Below are 15100 nucleotides of genomic sequence, written 5' to 3' on the forward strand. Positions count from 1 at the left end.
AAGGGGGAAAAATGATTTCAAGATGTTCTTGCCAGAAGGTAGATCAAATACTTAAGACAAAGATTTTATGCGTTAGATAGCTTTATTCAAGTAGTTGGTAATAACAATGAAAGTTTATAACTTTTATCTATATTCATGCACAATACTTCGTCTACCTAATCCCAGGGAAAAAAATGAGAAGCACACTCCACTGTATGGACAATAGCTGCGGACATAAAGCTAAGTAACTAAAGGTATTAAGAACCGGGCAATTTGTGATTTACAGCAACTTGACCTCACATACTGTGAGGTAACATAATCTAATAAATATTCTGAGTTTTGGGATATGATAAATGCATTCAATGAAAAAAAACCATGAAAATCAAGATGGTAATAAATTTACGCATTTGGACAATTGGGAACAGTCTAAAGAGACAGCGGCTCTGACAGTTTTTCCACAGTGGACCAGAGAGCTGGAGCAGCAAGCAAAGGAATACAATTAGAAATTACTGACAATGAGCATCCCGGCTACAAACTCTCAGGCTCAAGCTTATAGCAGAATTTTATACATTTCTGAATCACTTCAGACTAAACTAGAATGCCACACTATACTCTCCAGAGGATAATTTCCAAATGCCTTACAAGAAATTGTTTCACCTTTCAGTTAAGACACATATGAAAAACCCTGGGAAAAGTCTACATAAGGAAGAAGGACATTAGCTAAGTAACATAACCAATCTTGAAACAGTACTAGATGAAACATGTAAGAACAATGGCACTAACGCACACTTCTCCGCAACCAAGGACAGTCAGAGGAGATTAAAACCATGTCACAGCAGCTAGGTAAAATAGAACCTCAAATAAGCACACACATGCAAACACACAGATGGCTATCAATGAAATGTCATACTGTGTAACTTACACGATTTTTCCTTCCCATAACCTTGGAGTGTGAGAGCTATGGGAAAAGGGCATGACACACACAGGCTGGGTCCGAGTACCAGGCCCTGCTGGGCTCCTTATCAGCACTGTTAAGAGGAGTTTGGGTGTGGACAGGGAAAGACGAACAAATACAATATATGGACACAGACGTTTGCCCTGAAGGTAGAAGCTGAGCTGGCCTTCATAAAAGGGCTTCAAAAGAACTTATTTAAATAACAATGTTGGGGGGGATGGATAGAGAATGTGAGAAAATTTAAATCATACGGGGTCTTTAAACAGGTTAGCTGGAATATGACTCTAAATACTAAAGATTTCTCCACATATGAAGATTTTACAGATCTTTTAAAAATTCACCTTAATTTCCTAATATTCTTAAAATGTATTCCAATTTAAGTTTCCAAAATAAACTTACATAAAGCATCACAAATGCAACATTTTATTTCTTTCTGGAAAAGTGTAAATTCCTCTAACAAAGTACACAGGAGGCTTCCTCACTACTCTGGGCGAACACATTCCAGGCGTGGCCTTCAAGCCCAGACCACACCTGCTTCCAAGGCCCTCGAGGCTGAAAATAACTCTGGAGGCCTCAAAAATGGGCCACAGCCAGGCCCAGGGGTGGCTGCAGGGCCCTTGCTCAGCTAACACTAAATGCAGGAGCTGCAAATTCTGCAGTCGCGAAAGCCTCACCACGGGCTTCCTGCACTCACTGCACTAACAGCTGAAACCCAGGCTCACTCAGTTTCGTTGCCATTGGAGGCCAAAAAGTGAATTCAAAGAACTCAGCAACAAGTCAGGTTTTATTGGTGCAATGTTTAAAACAAAATAAAACTCAGAAGATCTCGTTTCTAATTCAGCTACTCCACTGAAATGCTAAAAGTGCACATACTTGGGTAAGCTGAAATTCCCTATCCTGTGTTTTCACTACTTGTCAACTGAGGAATTCAGTGATCACTCACATCTAAGGATTATTTCACTAATACACACTACAGTCCGTGTATGGTAGGTTTTCATGAAGAACCAGGGGTGTGCTGGTCAGTAAGCAGTCATGTTACAGAGCCATTATACTCTACAAGACACAGACCAAAGCAAGCGACTCCAGGGCCATGGCTCCACCAACTGCAAGGCAACTGCTCCCAATTACTTCTTTCTGTGATGGGGACTTGGAGGACTTTCCTGAACATTGCCTCCCGTTTCCCTGCCTGCCTCCTTGTATGTGAAAGCCCCTGCTCAGTAAGGAGACCAGATAGCAGGCCAGAGGAGCAGCCACAGCATCCCTACCCATTCACTCCGGGTCCTAGGCTGTGCTGATTTAAGCCACTCCACCTATTCTCACACCTCTCCTTCTGCGTGTGAGTTAGTAAAGGCAGGATACTGTACCACCAGGTGAAGAGCCACAGAGTAATTTGACCAGGATCTGCGCCAACCACAGCATCACAAGGCGTTGGAAGAGAGCCAGGGACAGGGGTCCGATGTCCTCTGGGATCATCCCCTAGTTACTAGTTCCACTTGCTACCTCCCTCTTTTCCCGGTGACTCAGGTCCGTCACATCATCCACCTGCAGTTTCTGTGTCTTTCTCGTGTTCTTACAGGCCATCTCCCTACAGACTCCCTCTCCCCCGCCTCTTGATGGCCACCTTTCTCCAATTATGACCAAAACTACTGCTCCTTTCTAAAATCAATCCCTCATCCAGAATGAATTCTTCTGATTTTCAGGACCTCAATGTCTTGCCAGTATACAGAATACTATGTGTCCCAGACTGCCTTCAAAGATTCAGGTATTTTCTCAGAATTTAGGACCTTTCATTGTGCTAAAATAAAAGGTTATGTTGAAGGACATAGTAGCATTTTTCCTACTTGGTATTTTGTATTTTGTTGGTTATTTCAAGTGAAGAATATGAATTCAGTATCCCACATTTACATTAGCCTTTAAACTCTAATGATTTAGGAACTGACACTGAGACCTCTAAGGAGACCACAGAGACCCAAATTCTCATGAATTTTAAATACAATTATATAGAAAGTGTACAAGGGCCCGGCGCCATGGCCTAGTAGCTAAAGTCCTCTCCTTGAGTGCACTGGGATCCCATACGGGCACTGATTCTAATCCCAGCAGCCCCACTCCCATCCAGCTCCCTGCCTGTGCCCTGGGAAAGCAGTTGAGGATGGTCCAATGCTTTGGGATCCTGCACCTGTGTGGGAGACCTGGAGGAAGTTCCTGGCTTCTGGCTCCTGGCTCCAGATCGGCGCAGCACCAGCCATTGCACTCACTTGGGGAGTGAATCATTGGACAGAAGATCTTCCTCTCTGTCTTTTCTCCTCTCTATATATCTGACTTTGTAATAAAATTAATAAATCTTTAAAAAAAAGTGCACAAGATCTGAATGACTCTGGAGGCAACCATAACTTGTTTACAGGTGGGTAAGGCTGGCTTCCTCCAAGGTCTGCCCTGGGAATTAGCACTGACCCCTGAGACAGAGGGAACCTGCTCTGCCCACTCGATTGCCCCATTGGCCTTAGCCAAGAGGGGTCGTACTCTCAGTTAAACGCAAACCTGATCCAGAGGAACTTCGAAGAGAAATATGAAAAGCCAAAGAGGAAAATGTGAAATAATTATAAGTCCCTTAGCTCTTGATAACTTAATTTTCGGAAAGTACTTCCCACACAAACTGAATTGCAAAATAAACAGGAATGGATGATATCCCATAGCACAAAATAAATACCGAGTCCCTCCACCAAAAAGTAAACAAGTATCTCCCACAAAACATCTGTTCCACAATGAAAGTTTGAGAGGGAGTATTTCAATTTGCTATTCTTGTGTTTTGCTTTTTTTCCCCCCTGTTTTTACAAAGGTCCTTCCATCATCTTTGCAGAGCAGTATACTTTGCCTCTATAAATTCTAGATGTGATGCCCTTCACGATAAGGTATGCTACATGCTGCAGCAAACAACTTACTGCCCAACTCTCAACTTCACTTAGAAAACTACCAACGTCCTTTACTGTTTAAACTGTTAGGTTTCTAAACTAATATAAGAAAGAATAGAATGGATGGCAAGCTTCTGATATTAGTTCGGTCAACAGCTAAAAATGACATTATGAATAAATATAAACAGATAACATACTAGTGGGGCATACACGAAGTCAGAGGAGAGTTCCTTGAAACGCATGAAGTCCAGCGGGCTTTTTAAGGACGTAGCAGGGACATGAACTGCCAGAGAAGACAGGAAAAGAACTCCAGAGGAAAACATGGACAAAGGCAGAAGGCAAAAAGTTGCACAATGATTTTGCAGAGTACAGCACGGATTATAACAGTCAGTAACAAGACAGGTTGGTGAAGAGAAGAGGCCTGCTAGTCTCCTATAAGTCTGAGGGCAGCTAAGTCACCGTAAATTTCATGGAAACAGCAAAACATTACTGTATCAGAGTTTCATTTAGAGGGGCCCTGTGGCGTGAATCGATTCAAATCTGGGAAAAAAAAATGGTAGGAAGGAGATTTTACTAGCGATAGCCCATAGGGTTTAATTTCCTAATGACAGATTCAGCCCAGAGTGGGAACCTGAAAGTCTGATGGCAGAGGGAAGAAGTAAGAGACTCTATAAAGTAAAGTAAGAGACTCTACTGACTTGCAATCAGTTTCATCTGTAAGCTGTAAGCAAAAGCTGCAGTTGAATTGAAACTAATGGCAGGAGAAGGAATGGGTAGCCAGCCAGGACAACGAGTGTCTCCTGGAGGATGACTTCCATTTAGTCCAGTGCATGCCTTCTGGTAGGTTAATAATGGCCCTTTTACAAAATGTTCAATATTTGATAAAGTTACACAATTCACTAGTGCAGTTTCTAGAGAACAGTATAACTTCCACAACTGGAGAGGGCTCAGCACAGTTCGCAAATTTCAATACATAAAATACTTAGAAAACAGATTCAAAAGATTTCACAAGATGAGAAATGATGCAGTTTTTTTAAACACTTGATGTATGTGACTCTGAAAAGAAATGACCTCACCACAATACTAATCTGCCAAGATGTTACAGGTGAAATGCCAGGTGAAAAATAGAGAGCCAGGAGGTGGTGAGGCACAGCCCCAGTACAACACTGATGAAGAATGAAGAACCCTGGAAGTAAAAACTTATTTACAGTAAGATAATCAAAGTACAGAAAAGAACTGTATTTTGTAAAGTGTAGTATTCATTAAAAACAGAATAGCACAGCACAAGATTAATGGCAGACAACTTTGGCTAAGACTCAGACAGCATTTCTGAACCCTGATTGCAGCTGAAAATTACCTGGAGAGCTGCTGAACATCCCAGGAGAACGCGGAGCAGTGAGCCAGAGTCAGAGAGCAGAAACCAGCAGCACTGTTCTTCCCCCGACAGGTGGAGGTGGATCCTTTGCCTTCCTCCAAGCAAGGCTCGCTCGCACACCGACAGGCCACTCGCAAGACGAAGTGTCTAGGAGAAAGCAATGACACACACTGTGATTCATTTGACATACTTAAGTGTATATTCTACAATACATGCTTCAAGTCTGGAGATCTGCATACCTGGTTTTTTGTGTGTGTTTTGTTTTTGTTTGTTTTTGAGAGCCACAAAGAGTATATGCACTGGTTCTCAACAGTGCTAACAGGACTCACCCAAGTCAAAGCTAGGAACTAGAAGTGCCATCAAGATCTCCCACATGGATGGCACAATGCAATAACTACCTCACAGATTCTGCACTAACAGGAAATGAGTCAGGCAACAGCCAGGTATCAAATCCTGGTACTCCAATGAGACACAGGTGCATCCAATGGTGTCTGAATAGTGCTACATCCAATGTCTGCCCTCAAGTATATTTCTAGGTAACAGATCAAGTTCATCAATATCACAGTCTATACAATATCAATGATAATAAACAAGGAACCAGCACTGTGGCACAGCACGTTAAGCCATCGCCTATGGCAACAGCATAGTTCAGTCCTGACTGTTCCATTTTCAATCCGGTTCTCTAACGTGCATACGAAAGCACTGGAAGATGGTCAAATGACTGAGTTTCTGACACCCACGTGGGAGACACGGATGGAGTTCAGAGCCCATGAATTCACTGTGGCCATTTGGGGAATGACCCAGATCTCTGCCACCGTTTCTATTGCTGTGTCACTCTGCCTGTCACATAAAGCAAATCCTATAAAAACAAATGAGCACAACAATTCACATATGATACCCAACAACATACCACAATGACGTCAAATCCCACTGGGAGCTAATGAAACAGTTTATGGTTTAAACAACATGGTTATAAATCTTTCTTTACCATTTTTTAGACATAAATGTATAAAGATTGGAATGAGACACCAAAGAGCTCAGGGTTCACCTGTGTATAAATAACTACCTCTATCTAGGAATCTCCCATTACTAAGGACAAATCAGCAACACAAGGGCATATAATCCTTAGAATTCCTCCCTTTGATCAAATCCTGTAAAACTACGTTAAATAAAGCACACACACCTATCTTAGCAATTGGATAATAGCTCCCTAAAAAAATAAAAATAATACTTAACCAGAGTCAGGACTTTTTATCCATAGTGTCGCTTACTGACAACAGAGGAAGCACTGGACTGAAAAACGCTCATTCAGCTATCACCTGTACAGTAGATCTAACCTGTGATTCTTTCACTGAAACAAGAGTTTTGGGGAATCTATACAGAGCAGGGCCTTTTGCTCACGTGTCTCTGGAGAACACAAGTTGAGACAAAATAAGGTAAATAAAATCCGTACCCAGGAATCTGCAAGGCTTCCAGAATGATGCACCAAGGCCAGAGGGGGAGAACATTCAGTACGAGGACGCCAAGTCCCTGAGGAGGAGGTGACAGATCCCACCAGCACTGACCACCCTCCCCCCGGAAGCTTCGGGGACTGCACAGTCTGTGCACACAGACTCTGGCCAAGCGAAGCGTGCAGGAGTCGGGACATCATCAGCCAACAAATTTGTACTAATTCTGGAGGCCACTTTCTCTCTGCTGGTCCCTGAAGACTGGCTGCTTTCTGCCAGCAGTTGCTTAGCACAGATTCCTCTTCATGAGGCATACGGACTTAGCAGCAGGTGAGGCAGGAGAGAAAGATGGTCCCCTCCCCTCTACTCCAACACACACACACAGAATAAATGGAGGCACACAGGCCTTCTAACACAACTAGCTGACAACATCACACTCATGTAATTTCTCAAGCATCTTGCACAAAGCATAAGCAGAAAAAAATATAAAGCTTTGAAAATGTGGGCATGAAAACCTGCACACCAACCTTCCACCATTCACAACTCTGTCTTCCCTTGTTACAGATTCCTTCTGCCTATTTTTGAATTTTATGTGAAATCCTGCGCTTACTTTTCTACCCATGTTGTTTTAAGCAGGAAGAGCTTCTTCATTCTTACAACTATGGAGTAGCCACTGAATACCCAACAACCCCACTATCCATTCCTAAACTGATGATCGTTTGTCACTTTTAGCTTGGAGTTATCGTGAACATAATGAACATTCTTGTGCTCTTGTATTTATTTTGATGGACTTAAGTACACACTTCTTGGAAGGTATTTGTTGGGTCAGAGGCATGATGGACATGTAAAGCAGTTTATTAAAATAAAACACATACAACCAAGCAAAAAAAAAAAAAAAAGCTACCAAAGTAGTTGCACCAGTTTATAATCCATCAGCATTGCATGGGAATTCTATTTGTTCTACTTCCTGGCTGATACTTGGTACTTACACTTGTTTTCTGTTTTGGCTTTACTGGTCATTTCTTAATGGTAATTCACTGGGTTTTAGGCAACATTTTTAAGACTAATGCGGTCAAGCATATTTAAAAGATTTTTTTTAAACCTTCACAAATAGATTTACAACTGACCGATAATTTCCTTTTGTATACAATGTAAGATAAAGGTCAAAATTGTCTGTTTTGTTTTTATGGATAGGCAATTGACCCAGAAGCACTGACAATCCTGTCTGAGGTGCCATGACATTTTAATCATAAACCAGGTATTTTCACACTCGTATCAGTATTTAAGAGTCTATTCCATTCATCTATTTATTTATTTTATAGTGAAAACCAAGTGCTGTGAATTGTTTTTCTTGCGATTTGCATTGCCATATAAATTTTAGAATCAAATTCTAGAACGTAAAGGGTTTGGTATCTTTCATTAGACACACTCCGAGGCAGGTGGGCATTTGGGCGCAGCAGCTGAATCCTACATCAAGGGCCTGCACTTAAGTTCTGAATCCAGCTTCCCACCAACACGCAGGAGAGTGACCTGGCGGCAATGGGGCGTGGGGTGGGGCCCCTCCACCCACAGGCCGTGGACTGAGCTCAGGCTCGTGGACTTGGTCCAGTCCCAGAGGCTGGAGGCATCTGGGGAGGGACGAAAGATGTCATTCATGCTCTCCTTTTGTTTTCTGCCTCTCAAATAAGATAAAAATGAATAAAAGTTTTAAATATCCCTAGGTTTTGATATTTTTGATGCTGTTATGAAGACCATTTTTCTAAAAATTTCTTTTTCTGATTATTAATATTATACAAAAATACACATTTTGTAATACTGACCTGGTATCGAATACCAGTTGCTGAATTTACTTTTATTATTTTTAGTTCATACAAAGTAAAATGCTTACCTTTGCTGTAAAGTTCTGTAGGTTTTGGTCAAATGGATAGCATACTGTAACTATCACCACAATCAAAATACAAATAGCTCAATCACTCCAATAAAATACCCTCATGAGCCCGGCTCAGTGGCCTAGCAGCTAAAGTTCTCACCTTGAACGCTCCAGGTGCTGGTTCTAATTCCAGCAAGCTCCACTTCCCATCCAGTTCCCAGCTTGTGGCCTGGGAAAGCAGTCAAGGATGGCCCAAAGCCTTGGGACCTTGCACCCATGTGGGAGACCCGGAAGAAGCTCCTAGCTTCGGATCAGCTCAGCTCCAGCCGTTGCAGCCGCTTGGGGAGTGAATCATCGGTCAGAAGATCTTCCTCTCTGTCTCTCCTCCTCTCTGTATGTCTGATTTTCCAATGAAAATAAATTTTAAAAAAAAAAGTCCCCTCATGCTGCTCCTTGTAATCAACAGCTTCTCCCTAGGTACAAACCCCAGCAGTCACTGATCTGTCCTCCAGTCCTACAGTTTCGCCTTTCTAGAGGATGACTTAAATGGAATCATACAGTGCATAACCTACTGAGTGGCTTCTTTCATTCAACATAATGACTTTATGATTCATCCATATTGCTGCAGGAACCAGCAATTTGTTCCTTTTTATTGTCATATTACACCATAGGGATACACCACAGTTTTGTGTTCATTCACCAGTTGAAGAACATTTATAAGGGTAGATTTAGCTTTATAAGAAATTGGCAAACTGTTATCCAAAGAGGCCCTATCATTTTCCACTCCCACCAGCCACGTACAGGTGTTCTATTCTAATTCTAATATGAATTATCAAGGTTTTTTTTTCTTCTGCCATTTAAAGATATTGCTGTTATCTCACTGTGATTTCAACTTACATTTCCCTAATAACTAAGGAGCAGTTTCCTGTATTCTCTGATCTCAGTATATCAATTGTAATGAAGTTTCTTTTTTTTTTTTTTAAGATTTATTTTATTGGAAAGGCAGATGTACAAAGAGGATGACCGAGAGAAAGATCTTCCATCCAATGATTCACTCCCCAAATGCCTGCAACGGCCGGTGCTGCGCTGATCTGAAGCCAGGAGCCAGGAACTTCTTTCCAGGTCTCCCACATGGGTGCAGGGTCCCAAGGCTTTGGGCCGTCCTTGACTGCTTTCCCAGGCCACAAGCAGGGAACCGGATGGGAAGTGGAGCTGCTGGGATTAAAACCAACGCCCATACGGGATCCTGGCATGTGCAAGATGAGGATCTTAACCATTATGCTTTCGCGCTGGGCCTTGTAATTAAGTTTTTTGATATCTTCGGCTCTTAATTCTTCCTATTCACATATTATTGAGTTTTATGAGTACTTTACATATTTTGGATTCAAGTCCTTTGCTACATATGTAACTTAGAGATGTTTCCTCCCAGCCTGCAGCTTATCTTTCCACTCTCATAACTTTACCTTAGAGCAAAAATTCTTAATTTTTATAAGCCCAATGTACCGAGTTTCTCTTTGTTTTTTTCTTATAGATTTTTTTTTAAATTGTAGTCAGATGCATAGAGAGAGGAGACAAAGATTTCCATCTGCTGTTTTACTCCCCAAGTGGCTGCAATGGCCAGAACTGAGTCAATCTGAAGCCTGGACCCTTCTCCAGGTCTCCACACAGATGCAGGGTCCCCAGGCTTTGGCTGTCCTTGACTGCTTACCCAGGCCACAGGCAGGAACCAGAAGGGAAGTGGAGCTGCCGGGACAGGAACAGCCCATATGGGACTGCAGTGCGTACAAAGAAAGGACTCCAGCCACCAGACCACCATGTTGGGCCCAAGTTTTTCTCTTCTGAACCATGCTCTCAGTGGACATATTTTAAAATTCTCTACCTAATGCAAGTCACAAAGAGTTTCAACTCTTTTTTATTTTTTCTAAAAAATTACAATTTTATGTATTATCTTTAGGTCAAATTTTATTCTTAAAATTTAAATTTTATTCTTAAAATTTAAGAGGTAAAAAGAGACAGAGAGCTCTCATCAGCTCACTTCCTAAATACTGGCAATGGTTAAGGTTTGGCCCCGCTAGCGCAAGGGGCCAGGAACTCAACCTAGGTCTCCAGCGTGGGTGGTAAGGAGCCAATTAGCTTAGCTGTCTCAAGATCAGTTACAGCAAGAAGCTGGAGTCAGGAGCTGGAAACAATCAAAGGCTTTTTGATATAGGGTGGGTTTAACTGGTGCCTTATTTACTAGACAAAATGCCTGTCCCACAATAATCCATTTTGTTAATTTTTGTGTAATGTATAAAAGTTGAGACTTTTTTACATACGGTTATCTAACAGTCTCAAAAGACTATTCTCCAAATGTCCAAAAGACTATTCTCCAATGAACTGCTTTTGCACCTTAGATAAAAATCAATTAATATTGGGCCCGGCGGCATGGCCTAGCAGCTAAAGTTCTCACCTTGAACACCCTGGGATCCCATATGTGCGCCGGTTCTAATCCCGCAAATCCACTTCCATCCAGCTCCCTGCTTGTGGCCTGGGAAAGCAGTCGAGGACGGCCCAAAGCTTTGGGACCCTGCACCTGTATGGGAGACCTGGAAGAAGTTCCTGGATCCTGGCTTCAGATTGGCATAGAATTGTCCATTGCGCTCACTTGGGGAATGAATCATCGGATGGAAGATATTCCTCTCTGTCTCTACTCCTCTCTGTATATATGACTTTCCAATAAATAAACAAATCTTTTTAAAAAATCAATTAATATCTCATATCCATTAGGATGGCCACTAGTATAAGCAAAAACAAAGTAACAAGCATTGGGGAAGATATGCAATAATCAGAATTCATGTGCACTGCTGGTTAGACTATAAAATGATGAAACTGCTGTGGTTAACAGTAGGGAAGCCTCACAAAGTGAAAACACACACAGAAACCTCTTGGGTATATATCCAAAACTTCAGCAGGATCTCAAAGACATATTTGTACACCTATCTTCATGATGGTAGTATCCACAACTCTCTGATGGTGAAAGGGTAAACAAATGTGGCATAAACATAAAATTAAACATTAAAAAGAAAATTCTGACGCAGGCTATAACATGAACGAACCACGGAATCATTATGCTAAGTGAAATAAGCCATAACAAAAGGACATATATCACAGGATTCCTCTTAGATGAGGTAACTGAAGCAGTCAAACATGCAGGGACAAAGATAGAACGGGGTTGCTGAGCAAACCTCGAGTGAGGGAGGGAGCCGTTTGGTGAGAACGCTGAAGTCCTGAACACTGGACACACAACAATACGAATGTGTACACTACCGACCTACAGCACACATGCAAACATGGGCATCTCACAATCATTCCAAAACCCAGTCGAGCACATTGTTGTGGATCTAAACGTGGGCTCTCTATCCTGTTCTGTGACTCTAATACCGTAAAATCTAAAATGTGTGAGTCCTTACCCAGCCTTGCTGTCCATTTTTATCCTAGAATTACTTTTATTACTTTTCGCCTTTTCATATAAATTACAGTACAGCTTGTTGATATCTACAAAAGTCCTACTGGAATTTTGATTGGTGCTGTATTAAATATATAGACCAAATTTGAAATAACACACATTAAGGCAATATTAAGTCTCCCCTTTCATGAATATTTAACAGACACATACTAATTATATTTCATTGGTAGGTCTTATCAGTGTGTTGTAATTCTCTTCATATTCTGCATCTATTTTGTTATTCAGATTTACTCCCAAGCATTTTTTAAAAACAGCAATATTTTTATATTTTGGAACTATAACTGCTCATTGCTAATATACAGAAATACAACTGACTTTTTTGCAATATTAACCTTATACCCTGTAATTTTTGAACTCACTAGTTTTTGTAATTTGCTCGCTACATTCCTCAGAAAGTTCTATGTAGACAATCATGTCACTTGTGAAGAGGAACTGTTCTGTTTCTTCACAGTGCTCACTGGTTCTTCCTTGCCTTACAACACTGGCCAGAACCAGCAAGCAGGACGGGACTGGCATCCCTGCTTCTCAAACCTGGGAGCAAACGTCCTGGTCTGTCACCACCATTTTACTTTTAATTCCAATACTTTTCTGGGATTTTCTTTGCTTGCCTGTTTGTTCCGGTCACACAATCGTATCAGACCTTTTTTCTCTCCTATCCATGCCTTTCACCTGTTATCTATCCACTCCCTGCACTGGCTAGACTCTAACACAAGGTCAGGCAGAAGAGGGAAGCATTCTTATCTTGCTCCCAGTTTCAGAGAGACAGTTTTCAGTATCTCATTTTTTTTTTCCTGATACACTATTGTTACAGATATCTTTGTTACATGTAGGAAGTCCCTTTCTATTTTGGTTTGCTATGAGGTTTTATCATTAACAGGAATTAGATTTTAACAAATGCTTATGTCTGCATCTACTGAAATAGTCTTGGGATTGCACTTTATTTTACAGTTGATGTGAATTACAGTAGTTTAACACTAACAAAACATTTTCATGCATCTTTTTCACTTACTTAAAAGTCTTTGCTTATTATCACCCAAATCATGATCAAATCTTAAGTTTCTCTAACAGTAGGTTAAGAGGATACATGGAAAATGAAATCTAAAGATTTTTAAAATTATTTTCCCCAAACCATATGACAGTTTGAGTCCTATCTCCCAGCAAACGTCTCCCCACTAAACACAATCAAGAAATGATCATCGAATTAGTCCTAGAATAAACTCTAACGTTTAACACATGAATTCTGAAGCAATCAAAAGAAGATATAAAGCTTGTATTACAAAGTAACATCACATATTTTAGAAAACAGAAGTGAAATTATCACATAATTCATGCATGTCCCACGTACTGTAAATGCATAATGAAAACCTGAGAGTTCCTTACGTTATGTATTTATGACTGCTGTCATTTGAGGGAGAAATATTACACTGTTTTAGTATGAATCCTGTTCCACTGCCACCTGCATGACAGCTCCAGTTTTTCCCTTTACCTGTGTTCCTTCGTAACGACATGCCCAGCTTCTGATCAGTGAGCTGGACGTTGATGGGGAGCCCCCGAGTTTTCCAATGACATTGTCGCTTGGACCCATCCTGGCTGGTGTGAGTGCTCTAGGATGAGAAAGCACTAATGACTGCCACAGTGCCTCCAACTACATTTTCGATCCTTGGCCTGACTCTACAACATATGCCAAGAATGATCTAGATGACTCCATGCATTTCGGCTCCTTCCCACAGTATAGTTCTCATAGGTAGCCTCAGGCCCCGGCAGTTCCTTCTCTCTGCACACCCACCTGTGTTAAGTATTTTGCACAGAAGAGAATGAGGGTATTACGTCAAGACTGGGTAACAAGCCAGAAAGTAATATAAATGACAGATGGTCAAATACAAAGACAACGCTGGACTAGAGATGTTCATTTTTATAGCAAGCACTAACATGTGTTAGTCTGATATGATTGTGTGACAGCACCGGGCCCTAACATGAGAGTATTTTAAGTTACAGAACAGCATAAAGCAATAATATATAATTCCATGAAATTAAAGTCCCTAAAGACTGGTTATCTGGGGCCTGGTTCAGTAGCCTAGCAGCTAAATTCCTCACCTTGCATGTGCCAGGGTCCCAGGGCACTGGTTCAAATCCCGGCAGCCATACTTCCCTTTCGGCTCCCTGCTTGTGGCCTGGGAAAACAGTCAAGGATGGCCCAAAGCCTTGGGAGGGACCCTGCACCCACGAGGAAGAGCCTCCTGGCTTTGGATTGGTTCAGCTCTGGCCATTGCGGCCACTTTGGGAGTGAAATCAGCAGATGGATGGATGGAAGATCTTCCTTTCTGTCTCTTTTAATCTCAACCACAAAACTAATTCTTGCTTTAATTTGTATAGGTTTTTACTCATTTATTAAAAAGGCATAGAGAGAACTGGTTTACTCTTCAACTGATTAGAACTTCCCAGGCAGGCCAGCCCACAGCCAGGAACCTGACCCAGGTCCCTCCCCCATATAGAAAGCAGTGCCCCAACTACCTGCACCGTTCCCTGTTGCCTCGTTAGTAGGAAGAAATCAGGAGCAGAGCTGGGACTCGAACACAGCTAGTCCAACAAGGGATGCGGGGGTTCATACGACAGCTGAACTTCTTTGTCTTAATCCCACTTCCACTTCCGCCTTTCACTTACTATCACGGGGTCACTATCTTCTATGGGAGAGCATGGACAAGCGATCAATAAATCAGATGGACGATACACCTTTAAACTTGCCATCTGATACTTAAAAACAAAAATCAAGCTTGGGGAAGGCATTTCGCCTACTAGTTGAAATGATCACACCGCTCATCACAGAACCCAGCCTCTGGTCCCAGCTCTGGCTTCTGAGGCCAACTTCCCAACAACGCAGACCCTGGAAGCAGCAGCAATGACCATGGCAGCTGGGTTCCTGTCACCACCCGGGGCACCTGGAATGAGCCCCTGGCCCTGGCTTCTGGCTCCCACCCTGCCCAACGTCAGACCGGGCAAGCACCAGCGGATGTGAGCCCTGTCTATCTCAAATCAATCATTTAAAACACAAACCCCACTCA

General features: G+C 41.9%; 1 protein-coding gene across 4 annotated transcripts in view; it reads right to left on the reverse strand.

The window, feature by feature from the left end:
- The window catches only part of DUSP16 (dual specificity phosphatase 16), a 70384-nt gene that overhangs the window by 39301 nt on the left and 15983 nt on the right, over positions 1-15100 (reverse strand). For 2 of the 4 annotated variants that reach the window (XM_040966994.1, XM_040967003.1), the window contains exon 2: positions 5201-5365. The gene's annotated coding sequence lies outside the window, so the exon portion shown is untranslated. Of the gene's footprint in view, positions 1-5200; positions 7792-12533; positions 12545-15100 lie in introns of those variants that run through there. The other 2 variants (XM_040967020.1, XM_040967012.1) reach the window with 2 other exon arrangements.

The sequence above is a fragment of the Ochotona curzoniae genome, unplaced genomic scaffold (assembly GCF_017591425.1).
Source record: "Ochotona curzoniae isolate NIBS_2020 unplaced genomic scaffold, NIBS_Ocur_1.0 contig_1482, whole genome shotgun sequence".
Classification (NCBI taxonomy): domain Eukaryota; kingdom Metazoa; phylum Chordata; class Mammalia; order Lagomorpha; family Ochotonidae; genus Ochotona; species Ochotona curzoniae.